We start from the raw sequence: 13,317 nt of genomic DNA, 5'->3' as shown, positions 1-13,317 counted from the left end.
GGCAGAGTGAGGGGTAGGGGAGAGAGGGGGTTGGTGAGAGAGGGGAGGGGGAGAGGGTGAGGGAGGAGGGGGGTGAGGGGGGAGAGGGTGAGGGAGGAGAGGGGGTGAGAGGGGAGAGAGGGTGAGAGGGGAGAGACGGTGAGGGGGGAGAGAGGGTGAGGGGGAGCAAGAGGGGAGGGGAGGGGAGGGCAGAGTGAGGGGTAGCGGGGGAGAGAGGGGAGGGGGAAGAGTGAGGAGAAGGAGAGGGGAATAGAGAGAGGAGGGAGAGATGGGGAGAGTGAGGGTGGGGCAGGTGAGGGGGAGATCACTGGGGAGGAAGAGGGGTTGAGAGAGAGGGGCTGAGGGTGATGGGGTAGAGGGGGAACAGGGAGGCTGGGGGAGGGAGAGAGAGAGATGGAGAGAGGGAGAGATGGAGGTGTGTGGGTGAGTGTGTCAGAGAGAGAGAGAGAGAGAGAGAGAGAGACAGGGTCAGAGAGAGACGGGCACATAGAGGGAAAGAGGGGGAGGTAGACAGTGAGAAATAGAGAGGGGGAGAGAGTGACGGGCAGGGAGCGAGAGAGCGAGACGAGGGAGGGAGAGTGACAGGGGCAGGGAGTGAAGAGAGACGGGCAGAGAAAGAGATAGACAGGAGCAGGGAGCGAGGGAGCAAGAGAAGCAGAGAGACAGAGTGAGAGTGAGACATACATACAGAGTCAGAGAGAGAGAGACACGCTCACACGCACATGACAGGCACAGTGACGGATACACACACACACAGACTGGAGTGAACTTGCCTTCCTTGCCAGAGTCCCAGAGCTTGTGGCTCAGTTGGTGCTCCAGATACTGTGTCGGTTTATCGGGGTGACGCAGCAACTTCCTTTATCTCCAATGTTTCAGCAGTGTCTGGATGTGAGTTGTCCGTGCCGGTACACCGCACACTTGAGAAGCTGAATGGCCTGCTGTCACATACCAGGTCTATGTGAAAGAGTTTCTGTTGGTCTCATTGTTCATGGAATAATATTGATCCACCACTCAGCCTTGTGCACTCTGCCGTTCTGTCTCGGTGCTCTTCACCACACCCTGCTATGTAACTGTCAGATCCCCACCCACTAGGGAAACATCTTCCCTCCTCTCCCCTCTAATGTGTCCCAGTTCCTGTAAACCTCTGCTCCTGGTCTCAGTGACATTGCTCCTTCCTATTTACCCCTCACCACTTTACACCCTCCGCCTCCTCTGCTCCTGGAGACAAGCCCAGCCTCTCCCATGGGATCTGGCAAGAGCCTCATAAACCACCACCCTCACCTTCTCCAGTGCGACTCTTTCTCTCCACAATTGTCCCCAGTGTCAGTCAGTGGTCTAACTGGTGCTGGACATGGTCCCAGTGCCCCCTCACTGATCTAATGTGATCTCGCCTGTAGGAAAGTGAACAGTCTGTCCTTCTAAGTCCAGATCAAGCAGTCCTGCTCCTTTAGGGATCTGTAGACGAATCCCACCCCCGTCCCTTCAGTTATTGAGCATTCCTGAGCCAGTTTCACCTCCCACACCTCACCTGTCTCTACCTTAAACTGCATTCGCCACCTCCCTGACCAGCTGGCCGGACCCTCTCCCTCTCCCAGCGGTGTGAATCTTCTTTGCTCATTGACAACCACAAGGCTGCTGTTGAAGCCCACAGAGAACTCGAAGAACCCTCCAGCTGCACCAGCCTCAGTTCAACAGTGACCTTAGCTTCCCCTGGACCCCAAGGCGGTTCTCTAAATGAAGCTGCCACGTGGCTGTTGCCTTGAGGCTGTCAGACAGGCCATGAGGAGCTTTCAGCCTCAGGGCTGGTCAGCCCTCCTTATCTCCCCTCAACACTCAGTGCAGCCGTCCTGGGTTAGCCCTGGCCTGCCCGTGCTGAGACACTGGTTGGGGTGGTACACCCACATGACAGGACCGCCTGCAAGGGCATGCTCTTTCCTGATACACCCCCCACCCAGCCTGCAATGGGACTCAGGGCAACACCACCAGAGATATACAGAAACACTTTCACCTCCAGTGCTAGCAAGGGGAGCAACTACATAGATAGTATTTAGAACACTCACTAATCACTCTACTCCCTCAGGAGGCTAAAGAAATTTGGCTTGTCCCCATTGACCCTGATCAATTTTTATCCGCGCACCATAGAAAACAACCGACCCGGATGCATCACCGCTCGGTATGGCAACCGCTCTACCGTGACCAGAAACCGCAGAAAGCTGTGGACACAGCTCAGCACATCACAGAAACCTGACTCCACTCCATCAACCCTGGCCACACTTTACTGCTGCCTCAGTAAAGGCATCCTCATAATTAAAGACTCCACGCCCTCTCCCCTCTCCTGTCAGCCTGAAAGTGTGTACCATCAGGCTAAGGGACAGATCCTACCCAGCTGTTACTGAATGGTTCCCCAGTACAAGATGGAATCTTGACCTCACATTCTGCCTTCATGTTACATGTATTTCTGGATTCTGGTTACTCTTCCTTTCACTGTTTGCGAGTGGTTTGATGTGGACTGGGGCAAAGAGTGCCCCGCAGCCTGCAGTGGCGTGACACTGAACTGAACACCACTGGACTCCAGGTTTGATCTTCGATATTTGAAGAAGGATGCTTACGTGAGAATGCTGCTCTTGGACTACAGTTCAGCATTCAACAACATAGTTCCATCCAGGCTCAACAAGAAACTCAGAGACCTCAGCCTTCACCCTGCCTCGCGAAGCTGGATCCTGGACTTCCTGTCAGATCGCCAACAGGTTGTAACAGTGGGCTCCCTCACCTCCAACCCTCTGCCTCTCAATACAGGAGCCCCTCAGGGCTGAGTACTGAGTCCCCTCCTTTACTCCCTGTATACCTATGACTGTTTCGCCACCCACAGCTCCAATCTGCTAACTAAATTTGCTGACATCACTACACTGATTGGCCTAATCTCAAACAATAACGAGGTGGCCTGCAGGGAAGAAGTCATCTCTCTGACACAATGGTGTCAGGAAAACAACCTCTCCCTCAATGTCGCAAAAACAAAGGAACTGGTTCTGGACTACAGGAGGAATGGAGACAGGCTAACCCCTATTGACATCAATGGATCTGGGGTTGAGAGGGTAAACAGCTTCAAGTTCCTCGGCATCCACATCACTGAGGACCTCACGTGGACTGTACACACCAGCTGTGTGGTGGAAAAAGACACAACAGCACCTCTGTCACCTCAGACGGTTGCGCAAGTTTGGCATGGGCCCCCCAAGTGCTAACAATTTTCTACAGGGGCACAATTGAGAGCATCCTGACTGGCTGCATCACTGCCTGGTATGGGAACTGTACTTCCCTCAATCACAGGACTCTGCAGAGAGTGGTGCGGACAGCCCAGCACATCTGTAGATGTGAACTTCCCATGATTCAGAACATTTACAAAGAGAGGTCTGAGAAACAGGGCCCGAAGGATCATTGGGGACCCAAGCCATCCCAACCACAATCTATTCCAGTTGCTACCATCCGGGAAACGGTACCGCAGCATAAAAGCCAGGACCAACAGGCTCCGGGACAGCTTCTTCCACCAGGACATCAGACTGATGAACTCTCGCTGATTTGTGTACTTCTATATTACATTGACCGTTCTATTTATTTTAAATTACTATGATTGCACATTGCACATTTAGATGGAGACGTAACGTAAAGATTTTTACTCCTCATGTATGTGAAGGATGTAAGAAATAAAGTCAATTCAATTCAATATCTGTTGTCTGCTCGCTCTTTGCCATTTGCACAATCTGTTCTTTTTTCGCACTTTGGGTGTTTGACATTTTGTTTGAATGGGTTCCGTGGTGTTCCGTTGTTTCATAGTTGCCTGGGGAGAATGCATCCCAGAGTTGTATTCTATACATATATTTTGATAATAAATGTACTTTGAATCTTTAATTTGATCAGTATGAACATGAGGCAAGAGAAGCTTTTCACTGTATCTCAGCACGTGACAATTAACCAATTCCTGTTCCAGGGCGCTCTTGTGTACGCGCTCCCTACTCACCAGCCAGTCCCGCCCGAAGGTCCTCATATACCCTGCCCTTGCCCTGCTTCCTTTCCTGTTCATGGACCTGCACGCTCCTACTGTCGTGTTACCCACTCTCACAGCTCTGTATGTCTGTTATTGAGGGCAGTTCACACTCCAGTGATGATGTAGTTAATGAGAGAGGTTTTAGTTGCCCAGTAGTCCATAAAACATGGGAGCAGAGTTCAGCCCATTGCGTCTGCTCTCTCTGCCATTTCATCACAGCTGATTTATTTTCCCTCGCAACCCCATTCTCCTGCCTTCTCCCTGTAAACTTTGATGACCTTATTAATCAAGAACTTATTCACCTCCGCAGTCATTTATGGCAATAAATTCCACAGAGTCACCACTCTCTGGCTAAAGAAATTCCTGATCTCGGTTCTAAAAGGGACATCCTTCTATTCCGAGACTGTGCCCTTTGGTGCTAGACTCTGTACTAAAATAAACATCCTCTCATCCACTTGATCTAGGCCTTTCGATATTTAATATGTTTCAACGAGATTCTCCGTTATTCATCCACATCACCAAACATCTCACATAGACTGTATATACTGTGTGGTGAAAAAAGCACAACACCACCTCTTTCACCTCAACCAGTTGACGAAGTTTGGTATAGGCCCCCAAATTCTAAGCACTTTCTATAGGGGCACAGTTGAGACCATCACTGCCTGATATGGGAACCGTACTTCCGTCAATCGCAGGACTCTGCAGAGAGTGGTGTGGACAGCCCAGCACATTTGTAGATGTGAACTTCTCACTATTCATGATATTTACAGTGACAGGTGCGTAAAAAGAGCCCAAAGGATCATTGGGGTCCCGAGTCACCCCAACCACAAACTGTTCCAGCTGCTACCATCCAGGAAACGGTACCGCAGCATAAAAGCCAGAACCAACAGGCTCTGGGACAGCTCCTTCCACCAGGAATGCAATTGCTCATACAATTGTATTTCTATGTTGTATTGACTATCCAGTTGTACATACTATTTATTATAAATTACAGGTCGACCTTCACTAATCTGACTATCTGTAATCCAGTTCCTTCGAAAATCCGCACTGATTTCAAATTTTCCGCGCAACAGTAATTTCAAATTTTCCGGGCCACCGTACCAACCTGCTGCGCATTGTTTTGGTTGCACTAGATCTGTTCACGTGTTGGTGCGCTCTTGTAAGCACAGACAGGCGATTCCTGCTTGTTTTCCTGCATTTATTAATATCATTTGTGTGAGGCGCGGCCGCCTGGCACCCACCCGTCTCACCCGCCAGAAGCGGGGGAGCTGGCGCACGCTGGGCCGGTCCGCCTTTTCACCCGCCTGCCGGAAGTCGCGCACGGCCCTCCGGCGTCGCCCGGCTGGCGCTCCGTTCTCTTCTGCCTATGACCTCAGATCAGACGTAGTAACCCCGTGAATTTAAGCATATTACTAAGCGGAGGAAAAGAAACTAACGAGGGCCTCAGTAACTGCGAGTGCAATGTGGTCTTTGGGATAACTGCAATTCTGTGTCTTTGCTATCGCTTAGCTCACACGAATGCTGGTAATGGGTGCACTAAGCTTTTTGCCGGTGGGGAGGGGAGAGTGTTGCTTACACACGGGAGGAAAGGGAACTGGTGGGGGCGGATTTAGGGGTTCTAACATTTAACTGTTGTTCATTCTTTGGGGCATTCCTCTGTTTTCGTAGATGGTTCTGAAGAAAAAGCTTTTCAGGATGTGTATTGTATATATTTCTCTGACATTAAATGAAACTTTGAATCCTTTGATATTTTAAAGGTATGATAAGGTGGTTAGCTATTGCTTAATGTGATCCATCTGTAATTCGGCATTTTCACTAATCCGGCACTCCTCAGGTCCCAATGGTGCCGGATTATAGAAGGTCGTCCTGTGTTATAAACTGCACATTTAGATGGGAACATAACATAAAGATCTTTACTCTAAACGTATATGAAGGATGTAAGAAACAAAGTCAGCTCAATGCAATTCAATTCCCGTGAGTACAGGCCAGAGACATCAAATGCTCCTCAAGTGTTAATGCTTTCATTCTGGAATATTCTTGTGAACTTCTCTGGACCCTCTCAATTGCTGGCAGACATAGTTGATATTTTAATGAATAACAGTTTTAACAGTTTTTAGGGGGAATAGAATAGCTATCTCCCAACTTCTAAGAGAGGTAGATATTCTATCTAGAAGTGGGAGGTGGGGGTGTCCTGGTGCAAAGATTACAAATTGTAAGATTTTAGAAAAGGTAGGGAGCATCTTATTAGCAACTAAATAGGCAGGTCAGGGATTAACTGGGGGGGGGGAAGTAAAGGTAGGGAAGTCCCTTCATGGATGAAGAAGGCACAAGGCAGTACTCTGGTGACAACCAAACCTCGAGCCTCTGGCAGAATAACTGCCCTCACCTGAACCAGTGTGACCCACCCCTGACACCCCAAGGCCTTTCCCCCATCCACAGGTTAGGAGTGTGATGGAACACTCTTCACTTGCCTCTCCTGAAGTTCATTGCCACCCAGGGCAAAGCAGATGCTCGACTGGCTTCCTGTCTGCTCTCCCAATTGTACTTCAATGTTTGGAAAATAAACCCCTGCTGCTGTCTGTCAGGAAAGATGGGGTACTGTGGATTGGATTCAGGTCCAGCCTGTGGCATTTAAAGTTTCAGCTACAATGCTTTAGTCTGCTGGACGGCTCAACGTGAGCTCTCAGCTCAAAAAAGGTGTGCAACACTTCCTCCTTGTTCCTGCTGCCCCAGTCACTGATACGTTTGGGTGGAGCAGAACAACAGAGTAGCACAATTCAATGTTTTTACTGAATTGTGTCAGTGATGGAACTTGTCGGAGATACGAATTGGGCCCCGACACCAAAAACAGATACACTCGAACGCCCGTGCCCAAAAGAGAGCGTCTCCTGCACGTAGGCCCAACTGGTTCCCCGCGCAATTGATTGGCCACATGCTCACTCAGCGCACTGTCGCAATCGATCTGACATAGTACACCCTCAGCCCCTCTTCCTGCACTCCCCCTGCTCACATCAATATCCAACAACACAGCTATCTCAGCTCTCACGGAGAGATCATTCCAAGGACTTCTGCCCATCTACCCTGAATGGCCAAATCATTATTTGGAGCCAATGACACCTGGTTCTAGAGAACCCGGCCAGGGGAAATACCCTCCCTGCCAAGCCCTGTAAGGAGTCTGGACATTTCAGCAAGATCAACTCTCGTTTTTCTAAACTCCAGAGAGGATAGTCCTGGTCTGCTCCATCTCTCATGGGACAAACCCCACACCCCTCTCCCGGGAACCTTCACTGCACTCCCCATATCACATGTAGATCCTCCCACAGGGGGGGGGGGGGCCCAGACCTGTCCACAATATTCCAGGCGTGGTTTCCCCAGGGCCCGGGATAATTGAATGAGGTGTCTCTGCTTTGGATCGGAACTCTCTCACGATGAAGGTCATGGGACCATTTTCCTCCTGAAGTTTCTGTTCCCTGCAAGGTAATGTCCAGCGACTGGTGTCCCAGCACCCCCCATTACCAACATCATCCTGTCCTTCACTGTCTCAATCTTAGTTTTCCACTTTCTTACACTGAGTTTACATCTGCTCCTGCCCACCCACCCCTGAAGCCTCTCTTCATCCTCCACACACCCCTCATTGCCTTCAGCTCTGGTCTCCAGATATGACATGATCACCTCGTCCAATCTGCGATGTAGTGAACAGCCAGAGTCTCAATCCCTGTGGTATCCACTGGTAATACCTCCCAGCACAATCACCTGTACTCCCGCTGTCTCCTATCTGTTACCCAATTCCCAGTCTGCACCCACAGTTTCTTCATCTCTTGTGTGGCACTTTATCAAAAGTCGACTCAAGGTCCAGATACATCACACCCACTGGGTCACCCTTCTCTATCCTTCTATACATAATGCTGGCTGACTGGAGAAATACAGTTTACCTCTGGGAATTGGGATCTGGTAGGTATTGGGAACAGGAACAGGGAGATCACTTCTTTCTGAGGAAGGTGAGCTGAGGAACAGCGAGGTCTGGGAGCAGACTGGGAATTCCCTCATTGAGGACCCTCTGCAGGTTAGCAAGACCGTACAGAAGGCAAATTCACTGCCAAAGGCAGAGGGCTGAAATGGAGGAGGTTACACTGAGCTGGTGTCTGACACTGGGATATATAATCTATAGATTTGTTGTGTATGCCCGCAGGAAAATGAGTCTCAGGGCTGTATGTGGTGACGGTTATGTACTGTGATAATAAATTTTACCTTGAATTTTTGACTTTCACTTTTGCCGCCGCCAAAAAAAAGTCACTCCGTGTAAGTCAGTGACAATAAATCTGATTCCAGTAGAGAGTTCTGGATATCACTACGTGGTATCTGGTGATACAAAAACTTAGATATTGAGTCTTCTCACCTTAAACCTGCGCCCTCCTGCATTTGTGTCAAAAACGTACCCCGGGGAGACCCCCGTTATCTGTCCTGTACATACCCCACTCCAGGAAACAGTGAGCCTGTTCACTCTCACCCCTCCGCCTCCCCAACACCACCCCCACACCTTTCCCCCGCAGCGCTGACCACAGCCAGGGGGTGGCAAACGGGACAAAACAACTTCAATACCAACCCACATTTACTTACCTTCAAGCTCCCCACCTCCACGCCAACTGCGCATGTCCACACTTGGAGGACCGGCGCAGAGGCAGCTGAGCGTTTGCCGGCTGAGTCCTCCGAACGCGCTGGAGGACCCAGCCGTGCGCACGCGCGACCAGCTCCCCACTTTCCGCCGGTTGATCGTAGGCGCCTGCGCCGGGGCCGGCGGCTCCACGCAAGGGGGGCCGAGCCGGGCCGGCGCAGAAGGATCCGAAAAGCGCAAGCAACGCACACAAAATGCTGGAGGAACTCAGCAGGCCGGGCAGCATGTAAGGAAAAGCCTGCCGAAAGGTTTCAGCCTGCATGGCCAGCTGAGTTGCTCCAGCATTCTGTGCGCGTTGCACGGATTTCCAACACTGCAGATTTTCTCGTTTAAGAAAAGCGCACACGCAGGGTAGCCCCCCCACCCCCGGCTAGTTGTCAGGCTGGGATACCGCTTCGCTAAACACCTACGCTCTGTCCGCCAGAGAAAGCAGGATCTCCCAGTGGCCACACATTTTAATTCCACATCCCATTCCGACATGTCTATCCACGGCCTCCTCTACTGTAAAGATGAAGCCACACTCAGGTTGGAGGAAAAACACCTTATATTCCGTCTACACTCCAACCTGATGGCATGAACATTGACTTCTCAAACTTCCGTTAATGCCCTTCCTCCCCTTCTTACCCCATCCCTAATTTATTTATTATTATTATTTATTTTTTCTCCCTCTGTCCCTCTCACTATAACTCCTTGACTATCCTCTGGGCTCCCTCCCTCTCCCTTTCCCTTTCTTTCTCCTCAGACCTCCCGTCCTGTGATACTCCCCCTTCTCCAGCCTCGTATCCCTTTTGCCAATCAACTGTCCAGCTCTTGGCTCCATCCGTCCCCCTCCTGTCTTCTTCTATCATTTTGGATCTCCCCCTCTCCCTCCCACTTACAAATCTCTTACTATCTCTTCTTTCCGTTAGTCCTGGCGAAGGGTCTCGCCCCAAAACGTTGACTGTACCTCTTCCTGGAGATGCTGCCTGGCCTGCTGCGTTCACCAGCAACCTTTGTGTGTGTTGCTTCAATTTCCAGCATTCGCGGATTTCCTCGTGTTCTTGTTGTCAGTCGCTGCGCAATCGCAACCAGGAGACTACTGGGATTTGTAGTTCCTTTTTTCCTTCTCCTCCTCTCACACACACAGAATGCAGGTAGTTTTCTGATCAGTGACTTGACTCACTCTCGCCCTGAGTTATCCCATTCCCCCACTAATCTCCCTACAACCTATTCTTTCAATTTATTCTGACACCCATCTACAGACTGGGACAATTATTCCAGCACCTGCACATCTTTGAGATGTGCGAGGAAACCTGAGCACCCAGGAAAAACCTGCAGGCTCCCAAGGAGAAGGTGCAAACTCAAACCAGACAGCCCCTGAGGTCAGGATTAAACCTGAGTCTCTGGGGCTGGAAGAAAGCAGCACCGAGCTGCGCCATTGCTACCTCCCACAGGTCACTTACATTTCAGTGTTGACAATGCCCCATAGCTGCTCTCATCACAGAGGTGACGTCCCGCAGCCTCACTGACACCTCGTCTGCAGTGAAGGTGTCGGGTCTCTGAAGTTTCCAGCCAATGCCCAGCTCCAAATGGAACTGGCAGGTCAGGATGGAGCCTCTGCCAGCCTAGATGAGAATGGCCAAATCCAGGGCCATTTCCTTACTGCCTATATCATGCTTCAGCAGCATTGCAGGGCCTCCATTTCATTGCTGTTTCCATAACAATTCTTTTTGCCCTGTTGTTAACCCTGAGCTGAACTACTGAACCTGGAGGACTGGTGGACCACTCTCAGTCTGGTCTCTACCCTTTGACCTGTTTGGCATAGGTGACTGTACCAAGAATCCAGAGCCACAGTTAATGCAGAAATTGAGCCAAGTGCCATCATAAAGAATTAAGCCATTACGCCCATTGAGTCTGCTCCATTTCATCATGGCTAATCCATTTTTCTTCTCAGCCACAATCTTGTCTTCCCTCCTGTATCCCTTCATGCCCTAACCAATCAACAATCTATTAGCCTCTGCCTTAAACATACATTGCCTCCACAACTGCCTGTGACAATGAATTTCACAGATTCACCACTCTCTGGCTAAAGAAATTCCTCCTCATCTCTGTTCTAAAAGGCCACTCCTCTATCTTGAGGCTGTGTCCTCTGGTTTTAGTCTCTCCCTCCATAGGAAACATCCTCTCTACATCCACTTTACGAACATCTTTCACCATTTGACAGGTTGTAATGAAGTCCTCATTCTTCTGAATTCCAGTGAATACAGGCCCAGAGCCATCAAATTCTCTTCACATGACAAGCCATTCAATCATTTTCATGAACCTCCTTTGCACTCTCTCCAGTCTCAGCACATCCTTTCCAAGATAAGGGACCTAAAGCTGCTCACAACACTCCAAGTGAGGCCTCACCAGTGCTTTACAAAGTTTCAATATTACATCCTTGCTTTTATATTCTAGCCCTCTTGAAATGAATGCTAACATGGCATTTGCATTCCTCACCACAGATTCAACCTGCAAATTAACCTTTTGGGAATCCTGCACAAGGACTCCCAAGTCCCTTTGTGATTCAGATTTTTGAATTTTCTCTCCATTTAGAAAATAGTCAACCTTTTCATTTCATCTAATAAAATGAATAACCATACACTTCCCAACACTGTATTCCATCAGTCAATTCTTTACCCATTCTCCTAAGTCCTTCAGTAGCCTCTCTACATTCTCAAAACTACCTGCCCCTCCACCTATCTTTGTATCATCTGCAAATTTCACAACAAAGCCAGCAATTCCATCATCCAAATCACTGACATATAACGTAGAAAGAATCAGTCCCAATCAATCCTTGTGGAACACCACTAGTCACCGGCAGCCAAACAGAAAAAGCTCCCTTTATTCCCACTCTTTGCCTCCTGCCAATCAGCCACTACTTTATCCATGCTAGAATCTTTCCTATTATACCACAGGCTCATAGTTTGTTAAGTAGCCTCATGTATGGCACCTTACCGTAGGCCTTCTGAAAATCCAAGCATACAACAACAGCAGATTCTCCTTTGTCTACCCTGCTTGTTGTTTCTTCAAAGAATTCTAACAGATTTTTATGGCAAGATTTTCCCTTGAGGAAACCATCTTGACTACAGTCTATTTTATCATGTGCCTCCAAATACTGCAAAACCACATCCTTAACAATCGACTCCATCTTCCCAACTCCTGAGATCAGACTAACTGGCCTATAATTTCCTTTCTTCTGCCTCTCTCCCTTCTTGAAGAGTGGAGTGATATTTGCAATTTTCCAATCTTCCAGAACTATTCCAAAATTTAGTGATTCTTGAAAGATCATTACTAATTAATTACTACACAATCTCTTCAGCCACCTCTTTCAAAATTCTGGGGTGTACTCCATCTGGTTCAGGTGACCTATCCACCATAGGACCTTTCAGTTTCCCAAGAACCTTCTCCCTAGTAATGGAAACAACACACTTCATGGCCCCCAACACCTGGAACTTCCATCAGACAGCTGGTGTCTTCCATAGTGAAGGCTGATGCAAAATACTTATTCATCTTCCATTACTACTTGTCCCCCATTACTACTTCCCCAGCAATGTTTTCTGGCGTTCTGATATCCACTCTTGACTCTTTTACACTTTGTGTATCTGAAGAAACTTCTGATATCTCTTTAATATAATTGGCTAGCTTATTTTCGTATTTCATCTTTACCTTCCAAAGATATTTGGTTCTCTAGGATTTCTGCTAGATTCTTGTGTCTTCTGCAAAGACAGACACCAAGTATTTGTTTAACTTCACAACTAGGTTTTTATTATAATTTCCCCTACCTTTGGCTGTAGAAGACCCATTCTTGCTCTCGTTAATCCTTTCTTTCTAACATACTCCCACTATCCCCTCCCCTCACTACCTGCTCTCAGGAGAAAGAAGGAATGCAATAGGACGCTGGATCAGTGATGTTTGGCTCAGATGCTCCTCCCTGCTGCTCATCTTTGCCTGTCCATGTATCGAGGTCCCATTCACTCTCCCGTAGACCCTGGCCCCACTTTCCAGATGCATCTACACCCATGTCCATAAGACATCAGAGCAGAATTAGACCACTTGGCCCATCGATTCTGCTTCACTATTCCATCATCTCTATTGCTATTACTAAGCCCCTTCTCCTTGGTAATAGCAACTACACTCACTGAAAGACTGTCAAAAGTGAAAAGGCCTTGATAGAGTAGATACAGAGAGGATGTTTCCTATGGTGGGGAAGTCTAGGACCGGAGGGCATGGCCTCAGAATAGAAGGAAGCTCATTCTGACTGAAGATGAGGAGGAATTTCCTTAGCCAGAGAGTGGTGGGTATATTTAATGCAAACATTGATAGATTCTTGATTAGTCAGGGCATGAAGGGATATGGTGAGAAGGCAAGAGTTTAGCGCTGAGAGGGAAATGGATCAGTGGGCAGAATAGGTTCAACGGGCCAAATGACCTAATTCTGCTCCTATATCTTATGGCCTTATGGAAAGCAGTGCCATGGTGAGAGGGAAATTGTGGATATCTAACATAAAGAAGGGTAAATGAGGAGGTTAATGATGCATGAGACAGAGCTGGAGGTGTAGCAATAGGGAACAAAGGAAGGACAATGA

At 48.7% G+C, this 13,317-nt stretch overlaps 1 protein-coding gene across 5 annotated transcripts in view; it reads right to left on the bottom strand.

Annotated features, from left to right (window-relative positions):
* The window catches only part of ppox (protoporphyrinogen oxidase), a 40,437-nt gene extending 30,681 nt beyond the window's left edge, over positions 1-9,756 (bottom strand). For 2 of the 5 annotated variants that reach the window (XR_010016741.1, XM_063039148.1), the window contains exons 1-3: positions 8,657-8,693; positions 8,288-8,398; positions 774-954 (exon numbers count right to left, since the gene is read on the bottom strand). The gene's annotated coding sequence lies outside the window, so the exon portion shown is untranslated. Of the gene's footprint in view, positions 1-773; positions 955-1,538; positions 2,053-8,287; positions 8,399-8,656; positions 8,694-9,657 lie in introns of those variants that run through there. The other 3 variants (XM_063039149.1, XM_063039151.1, XM_063039150.1) reach the window with 3 other exon arrangements.
* Between the last annotated feature and the right edge of the window lie 3,561 nt (positions 9,757-13,317).

Source organism: Mobula hypostoma (assembly GCF_963921235.1).
Source record: "Mobula hypostoma chromosome 13 unlocalized genomic scaffold, sMobHyp1.1 SUPER_13_unloc_1, whole genome shotgun sequence".
Taxonomy (NCBI): Eukaryota; Metazoa; Chordata; class Chondrichthyes; order Myliobatiformes; family Myliobatidae; genus Mobula; species Mobula hypostoma.
This window is presented reverse-complemented; position numbering and strand designations above follow the sequence as displayed.